This window comes from Dermochelys coriacea, chromosome 2 (assembly GCF_009764565.3).
Source record: "Dermochelys coriacea isolate rDerCor1 chromosome 2, rDerCor1.pri.v4, whole genome shotgun sequence".
Taxonomy (NCBI): domain Eukaryota; kingdom Metazoa; phylum Chordata; order Testudines; family Dermochelyidae; genus Dermochelys; species Dermochelys coriacea.
In genome coordinates, this window is record NC_050069.1 from 114,337,003 (window position 1) to 114,354,384 (window position 17,382).

The window sequence follows — 17,382 nt, forward strand, 5'->3', positions numbered from 1 at the left end:
CTTGCAAGGTTTCCAGCTCTGCCCAATATTCCTCCACCGAACATCTGGCAACAGAAAACGCCAACAACTCATCACTGAGGTCCAGCAAATGCCACACTTGCCACTGTTCAGGAGTAGGTGAAAGGCACCCTGCCACTGGCTGCGTAGCAGAAATCCTATCTGGACAGTGGTGCACATTCTTCGTCGAGCAGATAAAACAGCAGCTCACTGTGGCAGAGGGCCTCTGCCACTACCCAAAACGCCCACGTCAGCAGGACAATAGAAAGACTACCTGACTTTGAGCTTCTGTGCTGCCTCTGGAACCAGCTTAACAGGTTAGGTGTGATGCAGATCACTGTCCCAACACGGACTATGCTTGGGACATCCAGCACTGCACACATTTTATCAGTGGGGCTGTGGAGGATGCTGTGCACGTGCCGGATGGTTGCTGTTTGTGCTGGGTTCCTTGGAGATTTTCCCAAGCTGAACACTGCGGAATCAGAAGCCATTGGAAAGGAGTACTTGTGGCACCTTAGAGACCAACAAATTTATTTGAGCATAAGCTTTCGTGAGCTACAGCTCACTTCATCGGATTGAGTGAGCTGTAGCTCACGAAGCTTATGCTAAAATAAATTTGTTGGTCTCTAGGTGCCCCAAAGTACTCCTTTTCTTTTTGTGAATACAGACTAACACAGCTGCTACTCTGAAACCTGAAAGAAGCCACTGGATGGATCAAGACCCATTACCTAGTTTTGTTTTTATTTTGCTTATCCTAAACCTGGCCTTGCTTGTCTTGCCCTTGTGCAATTGCGTTCTCTCTCTCTTTCTCATATATACACTCGTGCACGCACACGCTCTTTGTCCATTTACTTTGTCTAGCATTTCTAGTTGGAGCGTAAGCTCCTAGGGCAGTGACCACCCCTTATTGTGTGCTTGTACAGTACCTAGCATAACTGAGTCCCAATCTCAGGAGCTAGGGTCTCCAGCTGCTACTTTTTTCCTCCTAATAGTTAATATAGTTTTTATTTTTAATTTGGTAGTATTAATCTAATGGGAGAATCACAGTAGGACAATGTATATTTGGAGGAATCGGTGTCACCGCTAGGTCACCTGACAGAGTAATGTAGTATATCACAACTGTGGCTGTATTTGGAGATGTCAGTATATTTTAATGATTGCAACATAGGTGGGGAGCAAGGAGCTCAGGGTCTATTCCCAGTTCTGACACTGCTCTGCTGTGTGACCTTGGGCAAGTCACTTAACCTTCTGTACCTCTAATTCCCCATCTGTAATAGGGGAAGCTTTTCTATCTACCTCATATGAGCTTCAGGAGGCTTATTTAATTAATGTTTGTAAATCAGTATGAGGTCCTTTCCTGAAAAGTGCTGTATAAGTGCAAATCATTCTTACAATTTTATTTTATTTTATTTTATCCCCTCGGGATCCAGCATATGGATAGTCCGTTCCATCAATGGATCTCATCCTGTCTCTTCTGGTGGAAGACTGGTATCAGGCATATCTGTGGCATCATTCCCCCTGCCTTTGCTGAGGGGTTTGGGTGATGGGCGATCTTTGGCTAGGAGCAGTGTGCCAGAAGTGGGGTTTTATTTACATATGCACCATGACAGCCATGCTGTCCAACGGGGAGCCTGGGAGTAGTCCGTGAAGGTAAAGGACCTCTCTGTAGAAGAGGCAACTCAGTGTACTTCCCAAGCTGCTTCTTAGTCCCACAAGCTTCAAGGTCCATTGTGGGAACTAGAGTGAGACTGTCATTTGTCATTTTCATTGCAATCAGACTTGAATATTAAGTCAGCTCTATGCAAACACCCTTGAGGGAGGTATAAAATAAGGTACAGTGCTAGTTCTTTGCTTTAAAGTTGACCTGCAAAACAAAAAATATTGGGCTTGTGATTTTTGGCTTCTTTAGGGTGTATAAAGAAGGACTAAGCTTTCTTTTTGTCTGTCTGTCTTTTACATTAGAAATTCAGGTCCTTTCTAGGCTGGAAGATTCTATGATAAATGGAGCACGAGTGAAATGATGACATCACAAGAGCCCTGGGACTGAATGCTACGCACTAGAAAGGGAAAGAAATTTTAGTCAGATGTCATATATTTCTGTTAGCACCTGCTTAACTCCAATATCTGATTAACATTTTGGAAAAAGGAACCCTTTTATATTCATGATATTTCTAAGAGATCAAGCAGCAGTAACCAACCCTCCAGGTCCTTATAAAGAAGCACAGAAGGCACATGCCCATGTTTAAAATAAAAATCATTGCAGGTCATTTTAAGACTCGACTCATGGGATTGTCTACACAAAAAGTTGCAGACCTTAAATAGTATAGTTAAAGCAGGTACAACTCTCCCCCCAGAGTGGGAACAGTTATACTGCTTATCAAGGTACTTTTCCTGTATAGCTACTTCTGTATGGGAAGGGGAATAAGTATTATAAAGCATCTTTATACCAGTATAACTGTGTCCTGGTGGTGTTTCCACCATGAGGCCATGCTGCCTGGGTGATGGAGTAAGACTTGTGACATGTACATAAGATATATTGTAGTCAACACAATTTATTGGGCTTTAAACAGGGGTAGCTGTGTGAAATTTATGCCTGGAATATACATGAGGTCAGATTAGATGATCTAGCAGACCCTTCTGGCCTTAAACTCTCTGAATAACTATATTGCTAAAAAAAACTCACCCCTAAATGAAATAGTTATACTAGCGCAAGATGTGTGTGCAGATCAGACCATTTTGTATTAAGTAAAGGTTTCCAATGATGATCGAAGAGGGGATAGAAGAAAAACTAATGTTACCTACTGCTCCATGTACCACCCCACCTTGCCTTCCTGTGATTAGGAAGAGAATACACGGACACAGAATAATTCAACACAGGCTTCTATTAAACTTGAACTATGTTTCACATTAGTGTTCTGCCCTTCAGAAATGGCGAGGGTTTGTTGAAAGCTTGGCAAGTTGCAGGCAACACTTGTTTTCAGGGGTTTCACAGAACTCTTCTATATATGCAATTCATTTTCTTTGCAGCTGCCCTGCTCATATTTTGATTAAGTGGGACAACAGAGGGCACTAGAACTGCAGCTATGTTTATAACAAGAGAAGGCAAATATTATTATCAAAGACAACAGAGCGAAGAGATTTCCTTCAATACACATCCCCTTGTAAAGGCAGGAAATTGATCACGTGGAAATGCTTCCACCCCTCGATCCTAGTGAACAATCCCCTGCTCAGAGCTGCGGAGGAAGGCTAATAATAATTATATTAATAAAGAAAATTCAGTAGAAACCCTGACATTCTTTCCCATAGTGCCCTGCAGAAAATTCCTTCCTGATTTTATATTTGAAGATCAGTTTAGCTTTGCTCATGTGAGCAACATCATGGTAGTTACACTCTAATCCTACTAATACAGTACGTGGAGATAATACTGATGTGTAAGGAATTGACAAGTTGAATTAGGTTCTGCTGTACCATTAGCAGAAGGGAATTAAATCATATAAACAACATAGCCTAATCACCTGTTCAGTGTATAAACAGGGAGAGGATGCAGGATATCTTTGCTCTTTAAGCAGGGACATTATCAGATAATACTAGGCAATGGCTGGAATCAGCTATCTGCTGCAAGTAATGTATAACATCCCTTAGTACGGTTATTGGATCTGCCAAAATGATCAGTCCCCTTCACGTGCTCCCCTGTAAATATGAACAGCTTCCTTTAGGCTTGAACCAAGTATTGTTCATTATATCAGCACCACATCTAGCAGAAGAAGAAAATTACAACCCAGGGAAGAGAGGAGATAGATGAAGAACAGTGGAAGCAAGTAATGCTTCTAAATTCTAAAGTGAAATTTTTCTTTGCTGACTCCCCCTCCACCATCCTCACCCTATATAAAGAAACTGCCATGTGACATGTACTGCAGATGGATTACAAGTATCTTATAAGTAATCACACTAGTCGGATTCACAGCATGTAGTATTGCCAGTCAGTACAATGTGGATATGGTCCCTGACTGGGGCCTCTAGTTGCTACTGCAATACCCCTTAATAATTAATAATCATAACCCAAATTTGTATATTTAATTAGTTTGGATTGGGAAGGTAATCCAAAAAATTGTTGAGGAAAGAGTGAGATTAGTCCATATGGTCTTTTGTTTTCTTTCCTTGGCCCTATTCTCCACAAATAGAAGATTTTATGACTGGGAGTCAGAGCTCAGACATCCTGGTGATGGATGAAGAACAGTAATCTAAACCTCCCCTTCTAATTTTGCTTCTATCCACAAAGCTGCTGCTAAAATGATTGTCCTGGCCTGTCAGTCTGACGACGACATCCCCATCGTTTACTGTCTCCCCTGGCTCCTGATTCTCCATCACATTTAAACTTAATGTCCTTGCCTTCGGACCCTACATCACTTGCTTCCTTTCCATTTACCGAACCTGCAGGCAGATCTTCAGTTGGTGTAATTGTCATGGCTGGTGTATTAATAGTTACATCAACAGAGGATTTGTTGTGGGTCTCCCATTGCATCAACTTCTACCCCGTTAGCTCTGCCAATGATACAGCCTTGATGCCTTGTTGATCTATTTCTCCCATAAGTGTCTCATTGCCTTTTTCACACTGCCCTGCCTGTGCTGGTTTGCCGAACTCTACCTTTCTCTTCACTCATCTCCCTCCTGAAAACATGTGATGCCTATGAAAAATTAGTCAATAGTCACTAACTTCTAGCTCTACTTCTGTGTAGAAGTAACTAACAGAGTTGCCCACAAATGTGCACATGATAGTCCTGAGTATCCACCCTGCTGTATTGCTGTAATCCTCCATCTTTCCTCACCCCACTCCAGCCCTGCTTGCTGTGTCACATCGACATGTAGGCCCTGATCAAGCAAGCTGGTTCACGGCTGTGAACATCATGAAGTTAATAGTTTTCAGTGTTTGGCCCAGGTGGTTCAGCTTGCAGGACCAAGGCCTCAAATTGTAAGGTCTTCAGGGCAGGGCAGGGACTATGTCTTCTGGAAACACCTACCACACTTTGGGTAGCATAAAATAATAAATAGTTAGATACAGGAGATACATAGTGGTCCAGATTCTCAGGCGGCACAGAGGGAGCGGAAACCTCTCCTAAGTCCCTAGCTGGGGAACTTCCAGCGAAGGGGAGTCCCTGAGAGGCCTTGGAGCAGCGCCCGCAACTATCTCCTCTGGCCCAGTGTGTATTGAGGATGTGGAGGTGTGTCTGGGAGGTGCAGGCAGAGTGCGTGGTTGGAGCACTGAGCACTCTGGCAAGCCCCATCTAGCACATGGTACCTAGGTGACCATTGCCAGGTGGCATAGTTTATAGTAGGCCTTGCGAAACTGCTCCAGGGCCAGGGCAGAATGAGGGCGCAAAAACTGGCTCCCTGCCAGGCCCTGCCCCCACTCTGCTATGTCCAGTGTTAGCTACATGCCAGCAGAGAATCTGGTCCAGCGTGTTGAGTGCTTTTCTGCTAATGGAGTGGGGATTTTATCACAGTGTTGTTTCACGATGCTCCCGTGCAGCGCACACGCTCTGTGCACTCTGACAGGCATCTGTACACACATGCGCAAGGACATCCACACGGCTCCCTCTTTGCTCATGGTTTTCTTCTTCGTTAGCGGCTGCTGCCACCCATTCCTATTTTCCTGCCCTCTTGCACAGTCCTCTCATCGACCAAATGCTGAACAGCAGCTCCTCCAAACAGCCCACGGAGCAGCTGTGGCAGAGGTGGCAGTGACTTGCAGTTATTCCTATATTGCTTAGAACGTTAAATATGAGACTTAACTTTTTTACAGAGAGGGAGGAAGATGGCCAGAGAGAGAAAAAGAAAATTTGGGTTAAAAGGAAATAGGGACAGGAGCCATGGATTTTATTCAATGTATTTGATTTATAGAATATGTCCCACTGGGCTTCCTGCAAGGTGAGAGCATTAATCATAAATCCTGCATTAGATCTGAAAGTCAAGGCACAGATACTGTATTGTATCTTCCCTATAGAGCCAGCACTCTCTACTTAGCATAACTGGAAGGTTGGAGATATAGATCCAATTTAAAAAAAAAAAACTTAAAATGTACTAACCCCTCCTCCCGACCCTGAAATGGGCAAGTTATGAAAAGGAAAGGTCAGCCATACACCCACCCAAACACAATACTCAGGGTAAGAACCAAGCTAGGGAAAGGAAAGGGTTAGTCATTTCAACAGCCTTGTTAAACAAGACCTAATTAATGCTAATCTCTCCCTTTCCCCCCACCCCAATATTAGCACATCAATAGTGGAGTGTGCAGAGAGAAGAGTTTGCAGAGAAGAGGTCAGACTAGCATTAATTGTTTGTTATTTAGCGGGGCCATTTCAAGTGACCTCATTCATTGAGCTTTCACTGAGTCTTGTTTTAAAATCAAGATGGCGAAATGGGTGAAAAAGCTCTCTATAAGTCACTCTTTACCTCAGGAGTGTTCGCTGTTCTCTGGCTCTTTATCAAACATTGTCTGATATGGAGGTAGACATTGAAGTTCCGGTGCAGTCCATTCAAGAGACAGAGTAAATCCAACGGCTCCTGAGCTGCTCCATGTCTACGGAAATCTGAACAGTGTGGGGAAGAATTAGAACTAAAGCAACAGAAATTGACATAAAAAGTCAGAAGAAAGCAACTATGACAAGTGTGTTCTCCCCTGGGTTTCCAGTCTCCTGCTTTGAGAATTCAGCTCTCATCTTCTGAGACAAAGAACCTGCAGGCCTGTTTCAAGGGTAGCTCTTTTACAGGGGTCATTCCTTGCCTCCTGGCTGACTTTTTCCTCTCCCAAAAAAGCTGTTTGTAAATGAGCTGTTTGTTTAATATAGGCTTAAGAGCCTGACTGTGGAACTATTAGACTATGTCTTCATTGTAAAAAGAGAGAGCCAGCTATCTGATGTAAAACCCTAGTGGGGCAAGGCACAGGTTGTTTTAACTCAATGTAGCTAGTTAATCCCAGGTGGCTGAATTCAACTGCCGCTATTGAGCTATACTGATTTACACCAACTGAGACTCTATCCCTTTATCTCCTTCTCCTACCTAGTGATTTAGAATGTGCCTTTCCCCTTTAAATAGAAAGATCTACAGAAAAGAGGGAAGTTTTTTAGGGATTGAGAATTGCTAGAAATGCAAACATTCCCTTGCTTTCTGCCAATGCTAAAAGACGCTTCCAACATGGGAGCATTTCCTCACTGAGGATGTATTTTTGTGTTCATTTCTCATGAGGCTTCTGTGAAATGCATTGAAGATGAGAAAGCTGAGGCAATAGTTTTCTCTGGGAGAGAGAACTGAAGCAGACCATTTTAATCACCATTCACGTGTAGACTCGTGTTGTATAATCCAGTTGCAATTTGTAATCAAAATAACGCCAGCCAGATTGCACCTGTAGGACCCAGGAGTGGAATTCCCCCTCCCTGCATAAAAGGTGGGGACCAGTTGTTTCCGGGGCCCCCGATAAGGAGTGAGGAGGGTTGAAGTGGGATAAATGGGATGGGTTTGGTGAGGGAAGCACACTGGCACCTACTTAATCCAATGGGACACTTAAAACTTGAGTAGGTAGCAGTGCAACTGCAAGGTTGCTTGGAGCCCATAGCTGGTACTGAGGCACAAACACCCTGTACCCCCCAGCAGATCCCTGAGATCTTTGTGGATCGCGGGGGATCTGCAGTGCTTGAGTGCTGGACTCCCAGGGCAGATTACTGTGGAAGCTCTGTAAGGTGAACATCAATGAGTTTCCTGGCCTCATCTGGATATTTCCATTGTTGTTTCCTTTTGTTCCCTCAGCAGGTTGAATGAAGTTCCATGTGGTTCGGGCTTGTTAGTCCATTGCTCAGTGTATACCTTACAAGAGAATGAATCTGAGTAATTTCAGTCAATGGCCTATATTTCAGCTGCCTCTGTGGCACAGTTGAAGGGTTGAGGAGCCCACAAGAGTGACTTGAGGCTCCCTCCCCCTGGAGGTGGTTCTAACCAGTCCTGGCCCTAGCATAGTTTAGAGCAGCCTCAGGACTCTTTTAAAGTATGTTGGTTGCGTATCTGCAGGGACCAGTATGGCAGCTGAGAATAGCCAGAGTGCTGTAGCACTTCAGTCACAACTCCAAGCCTGCTAAGGCAGGGACCACAGTGTGGGTGGCATAAGAGCTAATTAAACAGCTCTATGTCACTTGTGGACTCCCCCATATCGAAAAATCCCCAGCTAGGGAAATCTGCGGCTTTCCAGCCCTTTGCGGTACAAAGCATTACAGAGGAGTTGGATCAAGGAAGAGACTGTAACCTCTATGTTTTTGTGTTCTCTTAGTCTAGTTTGTAATTGAAAATAATGATTATTTTCTCTTTTGTGTTGACATACCAAAAAATGGTATATGGATGTTGATCTCTTATAAAATACGCTCTGTGTATGTCTAAGAAACCCACACTGTAATGCCAAATAATGTTCTGCTAGCACTTTATTTATTATTACTGTATTACAGTAGTGTCTAGAGGCCCCTAACAGAAATGGTGGCTCCGTTTTGCTGGCACTGTACAAACACAGTAAGTCCCTGTGCCAAAGACCTTACAATCTAAACATATGGGAGGAATGAGAGAAAGGAGATTGGTTTTTAATGTTTACTAGTAGATTTTTAAATTGGTACTAGGTAGCATTGCCAGCTTTTTAATTGCACAAAACTGAACACTCTTGCCCCGCCCCTGCCCGCCCCATCTCAGCAGCCCCGCCCCCACTCACTCCTCCCCCTCCCTCCGTTGCTCACTCTCCCCCACCCTCGCTCACTGACTCATTTTCACCAGGCTGGGGCAGGGGGTTGGGGTGCAGGAAAGGATGAGGGCTCCAACTGGGGGTGCAGGCTCTGGGGTGGGGCCATAAATGAGGAGTTCAGGGTGCTGGAGGGGCCTCCAGGCTGGGCAGGGGTGGGCGTGCAGAGGGGCATGAGAGCTCCGGCTGGAGGTGCAGGCTCTAGGGTGGAGCTGGGGATGAGTGGTTTGGAGTACAGGAGGGGGCTCTAGGCTGGGGCCAAGAGATTTGGGGTGTAGGGGGGACTCAGGGCTGGAGCAGAGGGTTGGGGTGCAGGAGAGGGTTTGGGGTGCGGGCTCCAGGCAGCACTTACCTTACCAGGCTTTCATATTATTCAAAGGAAGGAAGAAGTGTTAGTGCTCAAACCCTGACCCACTTTCATACTCACAAACACGCTGCCCAGGCTGGCCAGGTCCAGGGGTAGGAGAGACAGAGAGAGAGGTGGATGGGAGGTTTATCCTGTGCACAGGTTGTCCAGAGATACGCCGCAAAAATCTCCAACTTTCTTCCGCTCTTGGGAGGGTTTTTTTTTTTAAATCCCTGGGGTCTCTTGGGGCGTCCCTTTCAGAGTCCTTTGCTCGGTATTCCAGTCCAAGCTGGCTGCCAGTGGTTTCTTCAGTGTCCCCAGACCACGCCAGCTCCAGGGTCGCAAAGGCAGACTGTTGGGCAGCCAACCTTCGCAAATGTAATCTCAGTCCTGCAACTTGTTTTGCCTCTGTCTATATTTTTCACAGCCAGCTGGGGCTGAAATCAGTTTGTTTGTTTTTTTTTGTTTGCTTGGCATGGTCTGTGTTGATTCTTGACCTTGAACGCAGAGCAGCTTTCTCTTGATCTCTAGGCCAAGCTGCCTTTTCAAATTAACCCATTCCTTTCCATCCTCAGTTTCAGCCTTGACTAATTGGGGGTATAAAGGAGCAGAGGGAATTGCTCGGGTAGGGAGGCATCCAAAGCTTTGCATTTAGTTTTCAAATCCTGTACTTGAGTTTTATAATTTTTCCTGGAAGTCCTTCAGACGCTGCACTCGAGACTCATGGCGTCTCTTTGTGGCTTCCTCCCACCAATAAACAAATTGCTCCCACTGTATGTCAGAGCTTTTGGTGATGTAAGGGTTCCTCTGAGGTATATGATTTTATCTAGATTGAAGGTACCTTCTAGTGGGAATTATTTAGATGGATTATCACATGTATAAAAACTCCAATTTTCTAAATACCTGCAGGTCCTAGGACCATAACGCACATACATGTAGTACGCAGGGGTACCCTTCAGTGTTGCGGGGGAGTTCTTAGACTGTCCCCCACCCATTTTGCAATCACACAGGGGAATGCCCTGACCCCTCAATGGCTCATATGGGACCCCTGTCCATTCGGTGGCTCATAAAGTAGGGAAGCCGTTCACTCACCAGCCCCAGGAAAGAGTCCACTGGGTCACAGGTTCCACCAACTAGCAGCTTAAATCTGGACCTGGTCAGTGGCTCGTAAGTAAGGACAAATTCTCTCCTGAGTCACAAGGTTCGGCTGACCCCCCCTTGCTTTCAGAACTCCCATGTGGGGTAGCCCTGGGGCGGCTGGAGTCAGCTTACGTCTTAGACCTGGTCAGCGACTCATATCCCCCCTTCATTCATTCACTCACACACACACACACACACACACACACACATTCATTCCCCATATCTAGATGCATCTCATTTAACAATAATATTAATTCTTTATGTCCGACTTTATACAACCTTTCCCTTATTGAGGCAGCAAAAAACCCCTCCGCACTGATGCATTAACCTTACTTGAGGGCGGCAAAACTATTCCTCAGAACCACATGAACTAACCTTACTTGAGGGCGGCAACAAATTCCTCAGAACCACATTGCATCTGATCTTGTTGCTTAATCAATAAGTTCACATGGCGTAAGCCCCAAAGTGACAGGCGGCCCCACGGGCAGTCCTCCTCCGATACCCAATAGAGATTTAAAAAGGTCTCTTACCTCTGTTGTGATGTCATGGGGTTTGAAGGGGAACGGTCCGCAGTAGTCGCTGTCTCAGCCGGGCATTGCCATCTGAGTCACTGCACCAAATTGTGGAAGAAAAATGCAGTCTTCACTCTTAGATTGTTTGCAACAAGTCACAGACAGTTTATTCTCAACCAATTGCAAGGGGGAGAGTGCACACAGACAGAGATTCCCCCTTCCTAGGCAGGTCTCTGCCAGATAAATAATTAGGGCAAGCATTTATACCTTTTCATAGGATATCGGAGTTGGGAGGGACCTCAGGAGATCATCTAGTCCAATCCCCAGTTTTTGCCCCAGATCCCTAAATGGCCCTCTCTAGGATTGAACTCACAACCCTGGGTTTAGCAGGCCAGTGCTCAAACCACTGAGCTATCCCTTCCCCCATTGTTGCATACAATAGTGATCAACAGACGTGTCTTGTTTATACATATTCCTTCCTGATATTTTCTAAGCAGTTCCTCTACAGTCTGCATTCCATTCTTATCTAACACCAGGTCAAAACAGCATCTCTTACAGTTTTCCCTCTCGCTTCCCACTCACCCAGGCCCTGCCGTAAAGTCTCGCATTATTAGAGTTAGAATTAGCCTTACTCTTGCTCTATTCCTAAGAAACTAAAATGTCTGCATTCAAATTCCCTTTATCCCTTTTTCCACTTCCACAAGACCTCCTGGCCAGGACTGTTGGAGGAGAAGGAGGATGAGCCCTCACCGCCGGCCCTGGGGAAGGCCACCCTGCTGCTGAATGGCTCCTGCAGCAGCTGAGGGAGCCTTGTGCAGCCTCACTGTCCCAGGAGTAAGTGAGCAGGGCTGCAGAGAGCTCCCTGTGCTACCAGGGTGCCAGTGATACCAGATCTCTGCAAGGAGGTGGGGGAATGCAATCTGGCAGGGCAGAGCAGTGACCCTTGGCCAGGACTGCGAGGAGGAGGCCCTATCTGCAGAGGAAGCCACCCCATTGCTGAATGGATCCTGCCCTCTCGATGATCCAAACTCCCAATTACCCAAATAAAATCCATGTCCCCTGTGCTATTCGGATAATCGGGAGTATACTGTAAGCCTAAAACAAAAGAGCATGAATACCAACATTCCTCCTCCGAAGAATGAGCTTTTGGCAACAAAACCAAATCTTATTTCTTTCCTTAAAGTCAGAAAATGAAATGGTCAGAAAATGACACCGGTACAGTTGTGTGGAATGGTCATAACACGCTATAGACTTAGGATAAGATGACAGGGGAAAGAAAAGTTATGGCCAGGTCACACAGCGAAAGAAAAATGCATGCCAATAAGCTTGGTTTTGCTAGATTTTTCTCTACAGTGAAACAAGCTTGGGATGGTTGCTCTTTGATCCATAGTCAACTAAACTATTTTAAGTCTTACAAGTCAGTCTATAATGTCGCCGGCAAACTAACATCTTTCCCAGTAAAAATGGTGTAATGAAGATTTATTCAATTCATCACAGAATGTCACTGAGCCAATTTGCCCAGTACTGTCCGAGATATAAAAACGCTGGACTGAAGATCTGGGTTCAGTTCCAGGTCACTGACTTCCTATGTGATCTCAGGCAAATCAGTCTCTTTGTGCTGCAGTGCCCTGTCTGTAAAAAGGAGCTAACAGTGTTTCTTTTCTGTCACCCTCTGTTTAGACTCTAAACTCTTCAGCCCAATGATTGTTTCTTAGTATATGTTTGTACAGTGCCTTGCTCAATGATACCCAAATCTAGCTGCTACAGTAATAATAATAAGTATATTTCCCCTTTTGGCTGCAGCACGTAAACAGGGATCTATAACAATGAAATTAATGACAGGTTTCAGAGTAGCAGCCGTGTTAGTCTGTATTCGCAAAAAGAAAAGGAGTACTTGTGGCACCTTAGAGACTAACAAATTTATTAGAGCATAAGCTTTCGTGAGCTACAGCTCACTTCATCGGATGCATTTGGTGGAAAAAGCAGAGGAGAGATTTATATACACACACACACAGAGACATGAAACAATGGGTTTATCATACACACTGTAAGGAGAGTGATCACTTAAGATAAGCCATCACCAGCAGCGGGGGGGGGGGGGGGGGGGGGGGGGGGGGGGGGGGGTGGGGGGGGGGGTGGGGGGGGGGGGGGGGGGGGGAGGAAACCTTTCATGGTGACAAGCAAGGTAGGCTAATTCCAGCAGTTAAGAAATATCAGAGGAACAGTGGGGGGTGGGGTGGGAGGGAAAATACCATGGGAATAGTTTTACTTTGTGTAATGACTCATCCATTCCAGTCTCTATTCAAGCCTAAGTTAATTGTATCCAGTTTGCAAATTACCAAGTTCAGCAGTCTCTCCTTGAGTCTGTTTTTGAAGCTTTTTTGGTGAAGTAGCCCTTTTAGGTCTGTGATCGAGTGACCAGAGAGATTGAAGTGTTCTCCACTGGTTTTAATGTTAAATTCTTGACGTCTGATTTGTGTCCATTCATTCTTTTACGTAGAGAGTGTCCAGTTTGGCCAAGGTACATGCAGAGGGCATTGCTGGCACATGATGCATATATCACATGGTAATGCGCAGGTGAACGAGCCTCTGATAGTGTGCTGATGTATTAGGGCCCTATGATGGTATCCCCTGAAAGATTGTGGACAGAGTTTGCAACGGCTTTGTTGCAAGGAATTTCCTGGGTTTAGGGGTTCTGTTGTGTGGTGGTTGCTGGTGAGTATTTGCTTCAGATTGGGGGGCTGTCTGTAAGCAAGGACTGGTCTGTCTCCCAAGATCTGTGAGAGTGATGGGTCATCCTTCAGGATAGGTTGTAGATCCTTGATGATGCGTTGGAGAGGTTTTAGTTGGGGGCTGAAGGTGATGGCTAGTGGCGTTCTGTTGTTTTCTTTGTTGGGCCTGTCCTGTAGTAGGTGACTTCTGGGTACTCTTCTGGCTCTGTCAATCTGTTTCTTCACTTCAGCAGGTGGGTATTGTAGTTGTAGGAATGCATGATAGAGATCTTGTAGGTGTTTGTCTCTGTCTGAGGGGTTGGTGCAAATGCGGTTATATCGTAGCGCTTGGCTGTAGACAATGGATCGAGTGGTATGATCTGGATGAAAGCTAGAGGATGTAGGTAGGAATAGCGGTCAGTAGGTTTCCGATATAGGGTGGTGTTTATGTGACCATCGCTTATTAGCACCGTAGTGTCCAGGAAGTGGATCTCTTGTGTGGACTGGTCCAGGCTGAGGTTGATGGTGGGATGGAAATTGTTGAAATCATGGTGGAATTCCTCAAGAGCTTCTTTTCCATGGGTCCAGATGATGAAGATGTCATCAATGTAGCGCAAGTAGAGTAGGGGCATTAGGGGACGAGAGCTGAGGAAGCGTTGTTCTAAGTCAGCCATAAAAATGTTGGCATACTGTGGGGCCATGCGGGTACCCATCGCAGTGCCGCTGATTTGAAGGTATACATTGTCACCAAATGTGAAATAGTTATGGGTCAGGACAAAGTCACAAAGTTCAGCCACCAGGTTAGCCGTGACAGTATCGGGGATACTGTTCCTGACGGCGTGTAGTCCATCTTTGTGTGGAATGTTGGTGTAGAGGGCTTCTACATCCATAGTGGCTAGGATGGTGTTTTAGGAAGATCACCAATGGACTGTAGTTTCCTCAGGAAGTCAGTGGTGTCTCGAAGATAGCTGGGAGTGCTGGTAACGAAGGGCCTGAGGAGGGAGTCTACATAGCCAGACAATCCTGCTGTCAGGGTGCCAATGCCTGAGATGATGGGGCGTCCAGGATTTCCAGGTTTATGGATCTTGGGTAGCAGATAGAATACCCCAGGTCGGGGCTCCAGGGGTGTGTCTGTGCGGATTTGTTCTTGAGGTGCTGTCGTCATCATGAATAGGTCGGAGTATGAACAAGAGGCTACTAGGCAGCTCTCCAACACCACTTTCTACAAGCCATTACCCTCTGATCCCACTGAGAGTTACCAAAAGAAACTACAGCATTTGCTCAAGAACTCCCTGAAAAAGCACAAGAACAAATCCGCACAGACACACCCCTGGAGCCCCGACCTGGGGTATTCTATCTGCTACCCAAGATCCATAAACCTGGAAATCCTGGACGCCCCATCATCTCAGGCATTGGCACCCTGACAGCAGGATTGTCTGGCTATGTAGACTCCCTCCTCAGGCCCTTCGTTACCAGCACTCCCAGCTATCTTCGAGACACCACTGACTTCCTGAGGAAACTACAGTCCATTGGTGATCTTCCTAAAAACACCATCCTAGCCACTATGGATGTAGAAGCCCTCTACACCAACATTCCACACAAAGATGGACTACAAGCCGTCAGGAACAGTATCCCCGATACTGTCACGGCTAACCTGGTGGCTGAACTTTGTGACTTTGTCCTGACCCATAACTATTTCACATTTGGGGACAATGTATACCTTCAAATCAGCGGCACTGCGATGGGTACCCGCATGGCCCCACAGTATGCCAACATTTTTATGGCTGACTTAGAACAACGCTTCCTCAGCTCTCGTCCCCTAATGCCCCTACTCTACTTGCGCTACATTGATGACATCTTCATCATCTGGACCCATGGAAAAGAAGCTCTTGAGGAATTCCACCATGATTTCAACAATTTCCATCCCACCATCAACCGCAGCCTGGACCAGTCCACACAAGAGATCCACTTCCTGGACACTACGGTAATAAGCGATGGTCACATAAACACCACCCTATATCGGAAACCTACTGACCGCTATTCCTACCTACATGCCTCTAGCTTTCATCCAGATCATACCACTCGATCCATTGTCTACAGCCAAGCGCTACGATATAACCGCATTTGCTCCAACCCCTCAGACAGAGACAACACACAAGATCTCTATCATGCATTCCTACAACTACAATACCCACCTGCTGAAGTGAAGAAACAGATTGACAGAGCCAGAAAGTACCCAGAAGTCACCTACTACAGGACAGGCCCAACAAAGAAAACAGAGAACGCCACTAGCCATCACCTTCAGCCCCCAACTAAAACCTCTCCAACGCATCATCAAGGATCTACAACCTATCCTGAAGGACGACCCATCACTCTCACAGATCTTGGGAGACAGACCAGTCCTTGCTTACAGACAGCCCCCAATCTGAAGCAAATACTCACCAGCAACCACACACCACACAACAGAACCACTAACCCAGGAACCTATCCTTGCAACAAAGCCCGTTGCCAACTCTGTCCACATATCTATTCAGGGGATACCATCATAGGGCCTAATCACATCAGCCACACTATCAGAGGCTCGTTCACCTGCGCATCTACCAATGTGATATATGCCATCATGTGCCAGCAATGCCCCTCTGCCATGTACATTGGCCAAACTGGACAGTCTCTACGTAAAAGAATGAATGGACACAAATCAGACGTCAAGAATTATAACATTCAAAAACCAGTTGGAGAACACTTCAATCTCTCTGGTCACTCGATCACAGACCTAAGAGTGGCTATACTTCAACAAAAAAGCTTCAAAAACAGACTCCAAGGAGAGACTGCTGAATTGGAATTAATTTGCAAACTGGATACAATTAATTTAGGCTTGAATAGAGACTGGGAATGGATGAGTCATTACACAAAGTAAAACTATTTCTCCCTCCCACCCCACCCCCCACTGTTCCTCTGATATTCTTGTTAACTGCTGGAATTAGCCTACCTTGCTTGTCACCATGAAAGGTTTCCCCCCCCCCCCCCCCCCCCCGCTACTGGTGATGGCTTATCTTAAGTGATCACTCTCCTTACAGTGTGTATGATAAACCCATTGTTTCATGTTCTCTCTGTGTGTGTGTGTATATAAATCTCTCCTCTGCTTTTTCCACCAAATGCATCCGATGAAGTGAGCTGTAGCTCACAAAAGCTTATGCTCTAATAAATTTGTTAGTCTCTAAGGTGCCACAAGTACTCCTTTTCTTTTTAATGAAATTAATGTCTCAGCACTGTGATTTTTACATGAATTGCTGTAACTGTATCCCTAATCTACCAGGCAGTGCTGACCCACTGAAGTTGCCCAGGTGTAACAGAGGATAGAATTTGGCCCAAACACTATTCATACTGAATTCATAAAAGGACATTGCAATTCTCCTGTCTCCCCTTTTTGTTTGCTTGTCACACTCCTACCCCTAACCCACACTGCTCCACCTAAAGAAGCAGGAAAGTGGCTGCTTGCAGAAAACATGGGCTCTGATCTCCAACCACTTATGCACTTATATAAAGTTACTCACATGTGTAGTGAATGACTGGAGTCCTGGTGAGTAACTAGCTGATTTCATTCAGGAAGCTGAGGCACATGCTCCTATGAAGCATGAGCAAGGGTGAACTTTCCGTAAGCCAGGCTGCTCTGTGGTCTCCAGACTAGCACTGTGTCACACATCCAACGGTCACATGAAGCCCTGTTTCAGAGTCAACATGTGACTTTCTGTAGTACTAATTCCTGTCACATTTTATTCATTAAGCTGTTTTATGTATTCTTTCCATTGGCTTGCTGCACCCGTCAGCAAGTCTCTGGCCACATACACATACTTAAAACCCCACATGCATACACTATTCAAATCCTCATCGTGCTAAAGAGCCGAAAAGATC